The 18,161-nt window shown below is 29.8% G+C and overlaps 1 protein-coding gene across 2 annotated transcripts in view; it reads right to left on the bottom strand.

Annotated features, from left to right (window-relative positions):
• Positions 1 to 18,161, bottom strand: part of LOC116765445 (cAMP-specific 3',5'-cyclic phosphodiesterase) — a 225,138-nt gene that overhangs the window by 174,698 nt on the left and 32,279 nt on the right. The window contains exon 1 of one of the 2 annotated variants that reach the window (XM_032654878.2): positions 9,306 to 9,742. The exons of the other annotated variant lie outside the window; for it this stretch is intronic. The gene's annotated coding sequence lies outside the window, so the exon portion shown is untranslated. Of the gene's footprint in view, positions 1 to 9,305; positions 9,743 to 18,161 lie in introns of those variants that run through there. 2 annotated transcript variants of the gene reach the window in all.

The raw sequence follows: 18,161 nt of genomic DNA, 5'->3' as shown, positions 1-18,161 counted from the left end.
TATAAATAAATTACCACTGAAAATTTCAATAAAGATCCGTTCAATAGTGTTTGCGTGAAGGAGTTGACTTTGAAGATACTGTTCCATTTTATCAAAATCAAACATTATTGTTTGGTAGCAAGAATAAAAAAAAACATTCATCCATCGCTAACTAAAGTATTAGTAATCTTTTAAAATGTTAATCCATGCTTTCAATAGCAAACAGCAGTTTTAAAATTACTGTTTACTTTCTAAGATTTATTCTCCAAAGATTACAAAAGCGTGTACTCACGAAGTGACGAAATAGTTAGTCCTAGCGATGTGGATCAACTACTAATCTAGGCATAGACAAAAATCCATATCACTTCTCTTAGATCATTGGTATTTGTTTTAAATATATATTGAGAATTGATGTATAATATATGTACATATGGAAATATATAGATATATACATACATATAGGGTTGTGAATATTTAAATATTTATCTAGTTACTTGACAGACCTCATACATCTTTTTTATATGAAAAACCTTATGAAGTTACTTATATGTAATTTGAGTACCGAGAAATATTATTAGAAATATTATTGAATAAAAGTCTGTGTGGAGAATCGTATGATATGTCGCAATACACATAGAAATGCAAATGCTTGACGTCCAAAACAGAATATGCAATCCATCATGATACTTCCTTCATTACTTAGACATACATCTGTATCACAGTCTATTGTAGAATATTAATTACGCATAATACCCCCACATTACTTACATTTTTAGCAGGGAAAATTCAAACCAACGTCCATGAAGAAAAGAAAGAGTAACAAGTGCATTGTTGGACTTGAGAAAATATTAGGGAAGTAAAAAGTAAAAGAATGTTGTGATAGGACTGAAAGTAAGAATTGCGTATTTTGCATTCATAGAAGAAACCGAAAATATAATCAGTACTAGGGATTGTATCGAGGTTGGTTGTATGAAAAGATTGCCTTGCAGCGGTTATAAACAAGCTCATAAAAAATTAGAATATCTTAGATTTAAAATAAGTTAAATATTTGAAATAGAAATAATACTATGACAATTATAGAATGTATATGAAAACTTTTGAAAGATAATGAAACAAGACCTCCAACACAAACTGTAGGTAATATAAATTCAACAATTTTATAATTTGTATTTATCTGTATTATAATAACAACACCAACAATGTATAGTGTTGGTTTGGAATACAAATGCGAATTAAAACAAACATCAGGCGTTCGTTGTATCGGCAATCGATACATGTGTCAATATTTAAATGAGTCCCGCCTTGCCAACCCCAATGGTAGCAATAATTTATCTATCAGTTACTATACAAACATTTCTTTATTACTAAATTGTACTTCTTATAAAGAGAGAAATTTGTTGTATTACGATCATTATTATTAAAGCTTTACTTATATTGTAAATAAAAATCAACAAACCAATAGAGATTACGAACTTTACATTGTCAAAATTACCAAAGTTATAATTTCGAGTTATTTGATTAGAGACGGCGGCTATGCTCGAGAAGGAGGATTATATCAATATACCAAAACGAAGATTTGGTAAACTTGATTGGTTTTAACTTTTCCAATAAACGTCAAACCAAACTGAGAGTCTCGTGACTGCGATTATTTCTGCCTGCTGTGACAACTTCCATAGCCATTCTGTTGAATATACAAAACAATTTGTACAAAAATTTGCTTTGACAACGAAATATTTGAACAACAATTTAAAAATTCAAACGTACATTTATGTTTAACTTTAATGATAAACAGAAAATCGATAAATGAAACATTTAGAATTAATTTTAATTTATGCAACAGATTTTTGTTGTTAATAAACTATTATCATGATTTTAAGTTTCAGATTATCATTGGTAGTTATCATACCAACAATGAAGCACTCAAAATTTTCGACTTAAACAAAAAAACATCACCGAAATGCAAAGATGTCTAAAGAGTAAATAATATTGACTTCGCGACAAAATAGCTTGTAAAACGCAGACCTGACACGAGACTATAATTAGTAATTAGATTTTCCGGAGTATTGCAAAATATAATCACAGAATTTCCTGTTGTATACGGAGGAAGCTTCATTACCCGTACATGAGTACACTAACAACGTTTCTGGATAAACGTGATGGCTTATGGTTATTCGTAGGAGGAGCGAGTATATGATGAAATTCAATCTTCAAATGTAGATTTCTATCATGTGTCAACGCGGTACATATAAAAATTGAACAATTTTTATCGAACAGTTGGGATGCCAAAAAGTATTTCGTTCTGTGCAGGACCTAAGTTTATGAATATTATATATTAAATAAAATTTGGATAGTATTTTCTATTCACAACTCTTATTTTATATTTTTGGAATCATTTCAAGGTTTACTTTAACTAAAAAAATATTATTTGTCATCTGCTTATATGATTAAAAATGTCTACGTCGTATTAATATAAAAGTAACGATTTTTGGCGTTTTTATTTATTACTGAAAACAAAAAAGAACTTATAACAGGCAAAATAATTATCTATGTATATATATTTTTTAATTACTTTAAATTATGAATTTAAAAATATTCATCGTGAACTATCAAGATCAATTTACAATATCACACAAATACTTTAAAAATTTGGTAATCAGAAAGAAGAATTCTTTTCTTGAGCAATGAAAGAAGTTTTATGAATGCCATTTCAGTTTTTCCAAATACATGAGCGAAAAAATGAAACCAAAACTAATTACATTTTCTATTTACATACAAATATTTCTAAAAACATTATAAGTCGTTTTAAATGAAACTAATATTATTTGGATGTACTACGCGTGCTTTATTTTTGTAAAAAACTACATACTCCCGACGTTTCGGTTACTTTTCAGCCACCATGATCACGGGCAGACGAGAAGTGAATGACATTCACGCGTACCCTTAAATAACTTTTTAAAATTTCTTAAAGAATAATTTCAATGAAAAAGGTTTATTATATCTTATCACAAGTTTTAATATTTGCTTAATTCAATTAAGCCTTTTTTGGTACTATTTTTGTCATTAAAAATATACTCCTTTCACGTTTACTGATTAATAGAATGGTCAGGAATATTTCAGCTTTATAAAAAGAGGTCTATAGGAGGACTCGTTTCAAACACAAAGGTAGTAAGGAGGTATCATTAAGAAATAGTAATAGATCTAAGAGCCCTCTAGAGTATCTAATAAATAACGAAAAAGTGAAAGAATAATAGACTAAGGAATTCTAGTAAAGGAACAGTTGAACTATAATATATACTATAACTTGTTACAGACTTCTAAAAATATCTTTTAATAGTTTGCTATAGATACCAAATAATAGAAGGATATTCTACTCTTTCGAATAATTTTCACATATCATAATATAAAAAGGGACAAAAAGAAATAATTCAGAACCTTTTTATACCAATCTCGGATTTTTGTTAACATCTGTTAAAGTACGTCAGTGAAATATGGAATGTAGGATGTTGATAAAATTTAAGTTAAAGTTATCTAATTATCTAAAACTAAATCAGGTTTGTTATTTACCTCTTTTAATCTTTAATATAAATTTAAATGCTTAATAATTCAAAAGTAGAACTGTAGTAATAAACTTGTATCTTAATTTAGAAAAAAATTACATATGCATATTAATATTTTCGTGCGTATTTTTATTACCATAGAAAAGGCGACTTAATGGCCAACAGTTAAAATAAATTAAATTTATTTCAGATTAATTATAAGGTAGTCATGTAAACAATGAGAAACCTACATTTAGTAAAATAATAATTAAAACTTCAAGAAATGTTTATCACTTAATATTTGTGTAGATTTATTAACGGTCATTAAAATATATTCTGGTATTCATATTTTCCATTTGCGTGAAAGCATTTAACTTCAAATAATGAAAATTTAGTGCGCCGGCTTACACTTCGCCAACTTTGAAAGTTGTGGTAAAATAAAGAGCAATTTGCAAACAAAAGTGTCCTTTAGTCATAAAACATCAATAAAATTACTAAACGCTGTCACAGAATACTTTATCAGGAACAAAATTTTAGGCAACGATCCCATAGATTTTAATTACAGTTACAAAAGATCTTGAAATCTTCGATGAATTCTACTTGAAATTTTATTATATCATCAGGAACGTTTTATATTTTCGCATTCATTAAGCTTTTTTTTTAAAAAAAATCATATCTCATATTATCCAATACAAATTTAAATTTATAAGGTTCTAAAATATTCTATTGTTTATATAAAAATACATTATATAACTATAGATTTTGCAGATCATTGACACGAAATAATGATTGCTTGTATTCAAAGTGCAACGTTTTGAATCTATGCCGTTTCTATTGAATTTAGCAAAACAATCGACAATATGCTGTCAGCGATTCCATTTCCACGGCGTATGTCTTATATCCAGCAGATAGCAAACGTCGTTTCCGTAGGATACAGCTTATATAACAAAGCCCAAGTAAACAGCATTCCGAATAGTTAAAATACAGTTTTATTGACAATACCTTTAAGATTCGTCAAGTATTTAATATATCTAGTTTAGTTTATAAAGATTTTTAAACAATAAAATATATATTTTCATAGAATTAAACAAATATTAAAAAATGTAATTATGCTTGTAATAATATTCGGAAAATATAATATTTTTTCGAAATTGATCTCCGTTATCTCCGAAAACACTATTAGTAAAAAAAATATTTTATTGATTTTATAAATAAAACTCATCGGTATATTTTCATAAGAGCTTTGCTTATGCGTAACAAACATACATAATAAGTTAATATTATATTTAAAACATACACACTGACACCGTTTGTTATTTGACACCGCGCCCGATATATTTTTTATCTCAAAATAATACATAAGCCATCTCGTGTTATGAGGGTTAACGGGAAGGCCCCATATAACGACACCTAGCGGAGCATCACTAATTGCTGTAACATAGCTGCTTTTATCTTTTCACCAAATATCCTGTTTTGCTAGCGACACAAATCTCTCAACGTTGTGAAAATGTAATGACGTTTTAAATTAGATATTACAGGCATTGAATTAAATACATGTACAGTGTATACTACAGTTGTTGAAGTAATTTCGTTATGTACTTATATAAACGTTTTATAAAGTTAGTACGCTCTATAAAAAAAGAAAACTAACTTTCTACCTTTTCAGCTAAAATGGAAAATGTGTTTACTTTATAGTTTTTTTAGAGTTGTTTCGGACGCTTTTTAAACAGAACTTAGTTTATTTTGATTATCCAACATCGTAAAATTGAAACGTAGTGTTTTTAATTCACCATCAAATTTTAAAGGGCCATTGTAAACTTCAAAGTTAATCTTAGGATGAAAAGTACAGATTCGGATAATAGCTTTGTCTTGTTTTTCGTTTCTTAGCTTTCGTTACAATATAGTTTACTTAGAATACAAGAACAATATACATTTGTGATACTTATTGACAGTATTATAATAAATTCACTAGTGTGAAATATTTGTTGCAGAATATATACCACGATGAATATGTAGCATTATTCAATAACCTGAATTCATCTCTAAGTGAGACGATGATTTAGTTCTCTTATACTGCCTACCAAAGCAAAATCACGAAGTGTATGTATGATAACTAGCCTAAATTTGACCTTCCACTGTAGACAAAAAACCTTATCGATTTTTCTAACTATAATTTTTTTTTCAAAGCTACAAAGTATGATTTTAACATAAAAACTGCTTCAATCAATACATATTTAAAGCAAAGTCCCTCGTCGGGTCTGTCTGTCTGTCTGTTCGCGATAAACGGAAAAACTACTGCACCGATTATCAAACAGTTATCACCACTCAATAGCGTGATTCGTGAGAAAGGATTTATTATATAATTTGTTAAGTTTTTGTATTTACTTGTGTGTACATTAACGATATTTGTTGAAGTTGTCGGGAAAACATAAGCCGTCTGAGTGCTTTTAATTAAAACGCTGCCTAAATTCTTTGAGATATAACAAAATAATATATGGTGGAAATGTGTATCTTATAGACTTACACAAAAGTCTGCGGTGGCATATGTCTATACCTTAAGGATAACATACTATATCCAATTTACAACTTTAAAAAATTGGCATTACTAAAGCGTTTATTGGAAAGTTATTTACATAAATACTGTATTACGTCTTATCAAAATAAATTACTTCGTTTTCAAGCCTACATCAGTATCTAAAAATTAGTTTTTAAATCATTTAAATCGGGCGAACTATTTGAAAGTTATCATAATATAAGTTTAATAATTCTCAAAATTAAATAGGCCATTTTTTATTTTTTGCGCGAAGCCGGGACTGGCTCCTAATACATTATATAAAATTGACTTCACTATTTTTAGACCAAATGCGATTCATTACGCGAACTACACCTTACAATCGTATTTGTTTTATATTGATAAAATTGTCGTAGAAAATATTTAAGTTGACAAATGTAACGACGTAAATCTGTTTCATATTTTATAAACTGTCAATAATTCTATTTTTGATTATGCTATATGTTTCCAAGGTTACAAAAACCTCATATATCTCTGACAACTAGAGGTCATAAGCAACATATGAAATTCATTTTATTTTTATGTGCTACTGAAAGTCTTGTAGTTTGATGCTGAAACAGAAGTAATCATCTATTTAAAATTGTATCTCAATGAAATTTTTTTTATGTAAATAATCATATAGCAATTTCAACGTTTTTTAAAACAAAAATATTAAACACTATCAACAAATGTGTTCTCTTTCTTTGATATCTAAAACTTTTTATACTTCAATGCCAATTTTTAACAGCATTCTATCAACAAGTTGATCTTTCGAATAATAAATATATATCGTATTTAATAATATTCAGTCTGAATTTAACGATAAAAAGTCTAAAGTAAATCATATTTATAATGTAAAATTAAACATCGCATAAAATTTAAACAACATTCTTTTATTTTGGTAAGTAATTTCGATATTACCTTTGTCTTGGAAATACTTTTAGAACCATCCATCAAATGGGGTCCTTTCGCAAGCTTACTTCGCCGAGACAAAGGCCCGAGATTTATAGTTCCATTATACCAGCCAAGATAACCCATCAATGTAACGCAAAGGCATATGTTTATTTAATAACATTTGCTTTTATTTACATTATTATTTATGTGCGATAATAAACATACACATAAAGTGATACTAAATTGTCCGTAATTTATTCTCCAAATAAAATTTACATTGCATGTAGCGATTGCATGTAGGCATATTATACATTGCATGTACCGATTGCATTTTGTCACGGTGGTTATGTCATATATTTACTTATTAAAAAGGGAAAAAGACTGACTGTCGGTCGGACAATTCGTTCCACCTTATCTCGTATAGTCTTAAGTCGTAAGTTGTAAGTCGTAATAGTCGTAAAATTACCATTTTTATTCATATACGTATGTAAACAAAGAAATAATTTAGACACGTTATTAACTTAACCAAATAAAATACACTGAAAACTTATTACATACTTTTTTAAGGACAAATATAATAAATATAAAATTAATTAAATAATATAAATATAACAATACTACCATACCACCTGACAGCCTTCTGATCTCGTCTGCCCGTGATCAAGTGAAACGAGAACGTCAGGAGTGTGTATTTCAAAATAATAAAAAAACGTAAAATATATATATATAATTATTAGTTTGTTTGTTCTTTAAAAAGCAAAAAAAAATACCGAAATAAACGAGCGGCATACTTTTTTATAATTTGTATAATAAATTATTGATACATTAAGCGGAATCAAATGGTAAGGTTAATTTCTTTTTAACAACGTAATAACCCACGTTATTACACACTAACAATACATATATATTCTATTTCAGTCACGTACAATAATTCATTTCTACGGTCTAACACAAATAATTAAGTAATCATTTCCTTCAAATCCGTCAGTAAATTCGGCTTTCTGGCGTCAAACGTCGAATCGGTGGAAGAAATATAATTTTGGGCTTTAAGCAAATTCAGTGACTGTTTTCCTTCTCGAATCAAATTATTCAATTTAATTTGATAGTAATTGTTTATAAATTAAACTTTCTGTTTAATAAATAATGTAAATCATGAGCGCTATCAATAATGATAAAAATATGCACCTGCCCTCCATACTTTTAATAAATCAAATGGATCGTTAGTTTTCAATGTTGTTGTTAGATGTAGTAAAAGGTTTAGTTAAATGTAAGTCACGTAACTTTCGCCGACTTAATAAAGAAGAAGGTTCATGTCACTATACATATTGGTTTGAAAATTCGCTTCAAACCTTTTATTATAAAGAAAGTTATGTCTGAATCGAAAATCACCCAACGGCTACACGAACGCAGCATTAATATTTTTATAAATGTCAACAAATGCCGTATATTATTTTAGATTTTAACTCTTTCGGTATTCCTAGTGAATGGGAAGTATTGAGTTTAAAAATTCCTCATTCGAATTAAATTCCTAAGTTATTTCGGTTACTTTTTTACTTTTAAACTATCCTTGATTTAAAATTTTCTTATAATAATTATTTATCTGTACATTTTGTAGTACTAACCGGTGCATTATCTCTCCGTGTATGTAAGCTAATTCGTTCATTTAAACCTCGTATTTGCAAAGCAACAAGGAGCTTTACGTAAGATATAATTCATTTTATAAAGATAGAATACAACATTATTTCTTAATGCTCATGAGATATAGTAGGACCCTGACCACATGCTTCTATTGCTAAATACCGGATTTTCATTCATTTACCTACATTAATACTAAGAGTTACGATTCATGTATGTATTTAACTTTGTCGACGCGAACTTGTGAGAAGTGCACAGATCATAGAGGTCATAGTGTAAGTAAAATGTAAAGACTATAATAAAAGGAACATTTTTGCATTGATATTAAATTGTGGCAATAAGTTAAACTATCAATAATAATTTTAAATGCATTTCTTTCCACAAATCAGATTTTTTTAGTAAATCATTTAAAATTATAACATTACGGGGCTGATTGCGAACCGAAATTAGTGGTTTTGAATTACATTGAACATTTAATGAAGTTGAAACGTTGTTTCATGTGAATAATATAAAAAAAATTAAGATAGATTACCAGCTGTACCAAAATAAAAACATAAGAGACGACACTTCTTAGCATTCAATGCATTCACCGTGCAGCTGCCGATTCCATCGCTCCAAAATCGATGTCCAAAAAATATTAGCCAATAGATCACGGCGGAGTCAGTTTGCTGGTTATCTATCTTTAATGTAGTAAATTAAAAGAGACTCACCATATTCGCGGGTGGAAAGTTCGGGGCTGCCTTCTCTAAGGGCATAGTCGGCATCGTCGGTCGCTGCCGCGCGCGCCCCGCACCAGGGCACGCAGCAACGGAACAACCCCCCTCCGACCACCTTGGAGCCGTGCGCGCCACAAGCCACACGCCCACGCCCACACCCACGCCACTATCACAAACACACTCACACAAACACCGCAACTTAAACACCATTCGCCTTCACTATCATGTAACGCATATTCACTATTTGGCACGTGGTAAAGCGTAAGAAATTCCAGATCAGTCTTAGAAGTTAGCGATAGTGTACTGATATGTGATGTTCATGTTGAATATCGATAAAAATAATGTAAAGTTTCATTTAAAATAGACACAAAAGCTACGAAGATAATATCTATTTATTAAATCACTTGTCTCAAAACGTTTTATCCAGTCGATTTACCCCATGACGCTGTAAATTAAGTAATGCTATCGATTCACCTCTGCGAAAAATGTTTCATAAGTTGAAAAGACTTCTGTCAAATATCCTTTTATACAAACGAAATACAAAACGGACGAGTGAATTCGCAAAATGCCATGTCATCACATTTCAGGAAACGGCTTTGAACTTCAACGGCAAAATTAACACGATTACAAGCGTTTGGTGGCATTTTGATGTATGTACAAATTAAATGTCCCCAATTATATTGTGATTTCCCGTCAGTAATTATTAAGTACATATTTGCAGATCAAAGTGCATTGCGATTGTGACGAAAGGTGATTTACATATATATGTTGGCACGCTACCAAGTAGCCTCATAACAATTTCTCACGAAATTATTAATGTCAAGAATTGGCCTTGTGTAGAAATAAAAATAAATATATATGTAAATAATTTCATTCAACAGGATATTAATTAAAAACGAAAACATTTCCTTAAAACTGGTGCTTCTATATTTATGTTTGTGTTTAAGATCGATCCTTTAATCTCTTTCAATATCTAAACAAAACCTTTTCAATGAAAACTCGTGAAAATCTTAGATCTCATTAAAACCATTTCAAGGTTAAAAAATAATAATAACTTGTCAAATCTGATATGAACAGAAACTTTATAATGATATTTATAAATTTATGATTATAAATACGTTCTATAAAATTAGTGAGCATTAAGTTTTATTTTTAGAAGAATGGTATAATACAACATTGTTCCATTAACAAGTAGCTATTGTTGAAATTAAATAAAGAGACCTGAAAATATCTTGTTTGTTGTTAAAATTATTGTATGTCCAACTATACTTGATTGAAACTGAATACTGTAAACATGAATATTCCTGTATGTGGAGTATTTAGTTACAAAAATGTCTAAATTTTAAATGTCTCAACAAATAATAAGAATAGGAATTTGCTATGGTAGCGATAAATCAGGTAATGAAGAATTTTATTAACGTTTATCAATCTACAAATACTTTGTGAACATTTCATTCTTATAGTAACTTATTAAATTACATTATTTTTTTACCTTCATCCTGAATATGTTTTTTGTTTTTAATAAACTGAGTTTTTTGAACCACTACGTTTTACAAGTTTTAACAGAGCAGTTTCTGCTTTTCAGTTGTATAAAACAGTTCACTCTTTTGTGTTCTAAATGTTCAAAAGATTTAATATATGATATACGTCCGCATTAACATCTTTAACATAAAAGCTATGTGAATTGAAAACGTAGCTTTATAACGCGATAAAAATTGTACAATTCTAAACATATCAGAGACAACTGTTCATATTAAATTTTGTTTAAACGTAAACGTACACGAAGACAATCATTTTATATTGTTTACGTAAACGTGTTTCAGTTCCAGTTTCCAGAGCAAGATTTGTGAAGACAACATTTAGTTCTATTTCTAAAGATCTAGTAGTTACATAGTGTAATAAAAAACCTTTAATATTTCATTTCTAAATTTTTTACTGTACAGAATCGCTGTTATCAGATTTTATTATTTTATGCCCTTACACTTAAACATCCGATTAAATTAAATATACCTAAAAATTTTTTATCTAGAACACACACACATGCGAAATCTCATTAAAACATAAGCGTTTAAAAAAATACAAAACTCAGAAAACGTAACACTCTAAAGCGTGGTATGCACTCACAACAGAAAAGGATGAAACGGCTCATAATTATTACTAGCTTTTATTTTGATAACTCGTTTACAATTCAGGCTAACGATATAATAGACAATACCACGATTATTATATATTGTAAAATAATCAATAGTAACCTTGAATTGAACGTCAAATACAATAGGCGATAGGAATACAGCATACCTACAGCTATTTTGTTCTGTTATTGCTATGTCTATGTACGGAACGATGATCGAGGCATACAATCAATTACTACTCATTGAGCGGTCTGTGGTACAATTGCCTGTTATTTTGAGGCCATCATCACTAACTATCTAATAGTATAGACCAGTTCTCGGTATAACCTAATGACGTCACATAGTAGTGCACATAATATATAAAAATAAAATATGGCACCCAATGTTTCATATAGCGTATAAATGATTATAGTTTTAATAGTTATATAAGTGATAGAGAACCCCTTAAGTATCTAACTTCAAGCTATCACGAAACTCAGATGGTTCACACATTTAGTTTTAAATGGTGTTTAGTTACAAAATTGATCTTTGCCCTAAATGTTTTTTCAAGTATACACATTAAAATCAACTGCAAGTAAAATTTTGAATAAAATTTGAAATAAGAGATAACGAAAAAATCCAAAACGAATCTCACAGAAGGAGAAACAGGTTACAGTAAGTAAAATCGCATCCGACGTAATTACATTCCCATGTAAATTTCCGTGAACGAGTACGTCCCTCGAGTATAAATTCTTTTACATACATTCGTATTTATTTACTTTCTTACTTTATTTCTATTTTTGTTATCTTTTAAAAATAGAAGAAACACCTTTATAAACTCTCATTCACCCAAAACTATAGGTAACTTTTATAAATGTATGCTTTGTCAGAAAAACATTAACAAATATATTTTATAAAAAACAAAGGTGCTTAATTACCCTGTAAGAACTTAGACGATAGCAGACTAATTTGATGGACCATTTGTAATAATTAGTAAATTTATTCCATTCCATTCAAAGTACTTTATATGTTTCATTACTAAAAAATATATATAATAAAATCTGAGTGTTCTTCTAATGCCATATATTTTTGGGTACCCTCATACGTTCATAATATTTTTAAATAAACTTAAAAAAATACTTGCACATAAAAACTTCAGTATTTTTTTATAATGAAATGCTTAATAACAGAATATACGTTATTAATTAATATTTATTATTCAGGGCCTGGAAATGTAAAGTCGTTACATAAAAGAAATAACTCCAGTTTGTCTTTTCCCGCAAACATAATTTACTACCCGGAAAAGAAATGCAAAACGTATTGTCTTTATTGAAAAATTTCTGAAAATCCTTACACGTTTTAAATGTTTATGAAAAGTATAAAAATTCACTATTTGTATAAAAGACACTTCTATGTCAGAATAAGAAATGTTGTAAATAAACATATATCATCATTATAAGGCTACGTCTTACGACTGAGAGTAATTTATCATTGTATTAAAACTGAATCGAGCTATATCTTGTTTGCAAACATTCAACAAGTTGTCAATATAAAATAAGGTAAGATAAATATTTTTTTCAGTGTTGTTACAAAAACACACATATTATATTATAATGTCGTTATAAAGCTAGAGGAGTATAAAAATAATATTGATATTGACGTCACCAAAAACGTACTTGACACATTTTATAGCGGTAGTAGATTTAAAAAACCTCACACATAAACCTCGACCAGGATATAGTGCTAATGAATGATTTTACTGCGTGATTATCAGATTAAAATGTTATCTCATGTGTCGTAACTATGATCATGTCACGCAAAATAATTCATAATGCCTCTATAAACCTAAACAAGCTTAACCCATTAGTGAACCGATAGCAACAAAAATTTTTTCACTATAACTATAATCATCATATATCGTATTTATGTCACGGCATGTTGTACACTGAAGATTATATCACAGATACGAAGAAACTTAAAATAATACTCCAGTGACACTGCACAATGTAATCGCCGTGGGCTGTTGAAAAATGGGGGCGTGAGTGAAACGAGTCCTACTGTTAGTATAAGGGATCGGGCTAGCACGCAGTCAGCACAGTCAGCAGTGCATAACGTCCGCCACGAGCCGGCTGATTGCGAGGTGACGGTTAGCGGCGCGGCGTTGCGGCCCCGAGCGTCGCGACGGCCGGCAGACCGCGACTGGAGTCGTGGAGCGACTCTGCGCCGCAGCCTAGAGCCCCGAGCGAGCAGGACAAACATACCGCACAGCGCATTACACCACCTACGATTCTAGCCTTTCATCCCTCTGTATTAATTTCATTTCAGCTCAAACGTCGTGAGCCTCTTATGGTATAACGCCTCCACCAAAGGGTTTTCACCCCGCGGACCGTTCGTTCCCATGAGCGGAGTTACGTAGACGCAAGAGATAGAGATGCTGTGGCCTTTCATAGGCCGTTTTGATATTATATCACTATTGAGCGTGCCTTTGACTTGTTGTTTTGGCCGTGAAGGTGTTATAACTATACACTCGTTTCGACAATTACTTCATTTTTCATAAAGTGAACAAGAGATTTTTCATAGAAAACCTAATAATATTCACGCACAATGATAAGTATTCCTAATTCTTATGAAAAGTGGTTATTTAATAAAGGAATTTGGTCTTTGAAGGTCATCTTAAAATTGTTTCTTCGAATATTCCATCTCAACAAAAAAAAGATTTAGACGCAATATAATAATTTGTGAGAAAACTTTTTCAATTATAAATTTCAGAAGAATTATCTCGGATATAAATGACAAAATATTATTTATGGTGTGTAAATTTTACATGAATAGTATGAAAATTCTTAGTTGAATTCCAAGCGCAATGGATAGCTATACAAGCCAGTATCAAAAGCGAAGCAAGCATGGCACTTATCGTAGTGTCAATTTTGCACGCCAAATCGATCACTATTTATATCTGAGACCGCGTGAGCGGGCATCTGTTCCAACTACTTTTAGAGATAGGCATCAGAATGAAATGATTTTTTATATCAATATTTAACTAACTTTTTTCAGGGGTCTGATTATGGTGGGTTTTAAATTAGATTGTATTATATTAGATTGTATATAGGTAGAAATATTATATAATATATTTCGACACAATTTTTTTTTTATACTTTAATATTTCCATATTGATATTGTGGATTTCCTTGAATAGTACTCTTGTCAGCGTAATATGTGGTTATATATTTCGATTATGATAACAACTACTCATACTTTTCCGGAGCTTAAGCAAAAGGATGAGATTACCAGGAAATCTATACTATTAGGCTAGATCAATAACTTTGAATATAATACATACAAACATGATAAAGAATTTTTACTTTGTAAATTATATAAATATTACCAAACAAACATACCAGTGTAAAATTTTAATAAATTAAAGACGTTATGTACCTACCACTAAAAAGAATTAAATATAAATTGAAACTAAAATTTTCTTCGGAATAATTAAAAGAATTATATTAAACGAGACTGTTAAAGTCACCCTACAAATTCTCATTAGAGTGGAAAAAATTTACCTTATCTGAGTTTAAGATAGATACTTGAGAAGGCTCAAAGATTTTCACTTTCTGGGGTAAACGGGAACGGATTAACTTTCTTTGAAGTAATGTTCACATATGAAAAGCTATTATCGTGTTATATAATACACAATTATTAAGTAAAATTATGTTACATACAGATATGAATAATTAAATTAACAAAATGAAAAATAAAAATACTTACTTCAATGAAAATTTAATGATTATTCGTATTTTATTTAAATCTACGGGACCACATTAAAATTGTATGTAATCAATGGGCGATTTCTTAAATAGATCGTCTAAAAATACCATATTAATTGAAGAAGACGTCGCCAAAGGACATATTAAGTATAAGACATGAAATAAAATTAATTCAAATTATACAAGTTATTACTGCATTAACAATAATAACTTATATTGTAAACAAATAACTATGCAAATTAGAAAATGTTTTGTTTGTTTCTCTAACACATAAACTGACCTTGTGTTAATCACGAAGTACGGAAAACATTCTTTCTAAACATAAGCTCTTTCGTGGTCCGCAGCTCCGCTCTTGCAAAATTTGTCTTTAGCTCAGAAACTAGTTTAGCAGACTTAAATTGATTGATTTCAAACAAAAGGTGACAACGTGTCTACCTTATGAAGAATTAGAGAGATTGTGTCATTGCCAACTAAAAATAATAATACTATAAACAAAACCTAAAATAAATACTCGTAAATATAAGTCACTTAGTATTTTTTTACTACAATACTTATGAGAATATTTTCTCCAACTTAAAAATTAGATAAGTGTCGTGGTGGCCTGGAGGTTAAAAGACCGCCTCTCAAGCATGAGGGCGCGGGTTCGAAACCTGGCAAGTACCAATGTGATTTTTCCGAGTCATATGTGATTTCTAAGAGTATTTAGACACCACTGACAGACGGTGAAGGAAAACATCGTGAGGAAACCTGGTCTTATAATTTCAAATTATAAGATTGAAATCGCCAACCCGTCTTGAGCAAGCGTGTTGATTAATGCTCTAACCTCCTCCATGTGAGAAGAAGCCTTTGCTCAGCAGTGGGCTCCGATAGGCTGATGATTGGGTGATATTGTTGTAAGCCACCTTGCTAATTTTAATAAAAAAAAAACAATTTCTACAAAATTGGAATAAAAATACCTTCGATAGAAAACTTTAAATTCGCAGGTAAACTCTAGTTGTTTATGAAATACATATGTCTGCTGACATGTTAACAAAATCTTGGAGGATTGGCAAATAGTAAGAGTCTCAAGTACTAGCAAATATATAAACGAAACTTGCTTTTATTAGGACTTCCAACAATTTATTGACCGTTTTTTCTGTTCACTCGCCCTGAATAGCCGAGAGTTTGTGTACATAGGGGATAAATTAGGTTAACAATAATTTATCTCTGCTATAAAATATTCCATTTAAGCGTAACCTGAAAGCAATATATTGTAAGAAGTTTAATATTCATAAAGATCCCAACAAAAGATGACGATAGATGGGGCCACAATAGTGAATGAAAATAATAATATAAGTCATGGTATTGTAATAATACAATATAAGTCATGGTATTGTTCATTAACGAAATTACAATAATTCAGTAACATGACATAAACTTATGAACATAAGTCAATCTAAATAAAGGTTGCGTTTTGAAAGTAGTTACAAAATCAGTGTGCCCAAAAAATTGTTATATCCAGAAAATGTTATACTTTAATGGATTTATTTTATTGTAATAAAGTATTTAATGGAATGATATTTTGAGAAACTTTTTATTTGAATAATATATATATTTAAGGTTTAAAGCTGAGTAAACTTTTTTAACGATATTAACACGTTAGGCTTTGCTATCTTGTGTAACAAGTTTGACTCATCTTGTTGTAATTGCAAGAACGTTATTTTGTAAAATTTTCGAATATTCAAACCTTTCACCCTAATCAATACCTCAATACCCATGAAATTTATATTAGAAAAATTCTGGCTAAACCCCAATTCAGGGGGACAACAAAAATAATACATTAAATATTGTAATATAAGACATTTTTAAAGAGCACAATGTTTTACTTTCTTGTATAAATTCATTTCGCCGTTTGTTTTACTTAATCCATTCTTTTATTTGCTTATAATTATTACATTTTTCATATTATTATTATTATTATTATTATTTTTTGTTTATCTAAGTCTCGTTATTGTTTTGTGTTTCATATTTTATCATTTATACTTTTTATATTATTCACTCGATTCGTCCAAAAGAAAAAAAATTCTTTAATTGCTGAGATGTTGATATTCTAGATTTATAATCCCTATTAAAATAAAAACCTAATCTAAAGCGAATTCCTACACATTTAGATGAAAAACTTACACTCGTTTACAAATATACCTACTTCCAAACATTAAAATTATACTTATGCGATGTTCGTATCGATCTTGTGTACAGAAGCTGCAGTTTATGTGTATTTTCGTTTCGCAAATATTTAAGCTGTTATAATACATTAAATATGTAAATACCGCTCATGAAGGTACGCTTGACTCGACAAATTTAAATTATGATATTATATGCAAACATCAAGGAAGCATTAGAGAAACTCATTATCATTTAAATAGAGACTGTAATTTTGCCACATCGGCCTTTGTCAGAACGAAGTGTAAAAATATTACACAGTTTTAAAATGGCTGAAGCGGTGACTCTAACAAATTGGGTTTTTCAATTTCAGTGTGCTTCCGAACAAACATCGCTTGCTGTTAGGGTCATGATTGCGAAACAAAAGCAATTTGTAGACAGAAATTTTCTACTATTACTAAATTATAGTTACGTATTTTATGGTATACTAGCTGTTGCCTGTAAATTCAATCGCGTGTTATAAATAAATCAATAATACCTTTTTAATTTTTTACGAAAATAATAAGAGTGATGGAATATTACTGTCATGATATAACGTTATTTTTAAATTCCATGGTTACGACCAGCCCTTGAAGATACTAGAAATCTTGGTTTTGATCCTCTACAACTTTACCAGAGATTATATAATATATGACAACTCTTCCACAACACCAGTCTTTAGCAGATAATGCCCGAAATTTAAAAAGTGTCTTTGAAAGAGTCAATTGCCGCTTTTCCCCTTATCTGCGTGACGGACCTGTATGAATTTTCGGACATAACAATGAAAAAGTGAA

This window comes from Danaus plexippus, chromosome 11 (genome assembly GCF_018135715.1).
Source record: "Danaus plexippus chromosome 11, MEX_DaPlex, whole genome shotgun sequence".
NCBI lineage: Eukaryota > Metazoa > Arthropoda > Insecta > Lepidoptera > Nymphalidae > Danaus > Danaus plexippus.
This window is presented reverse-complemented; position numbering and strand designations above follow the sequence as displayed.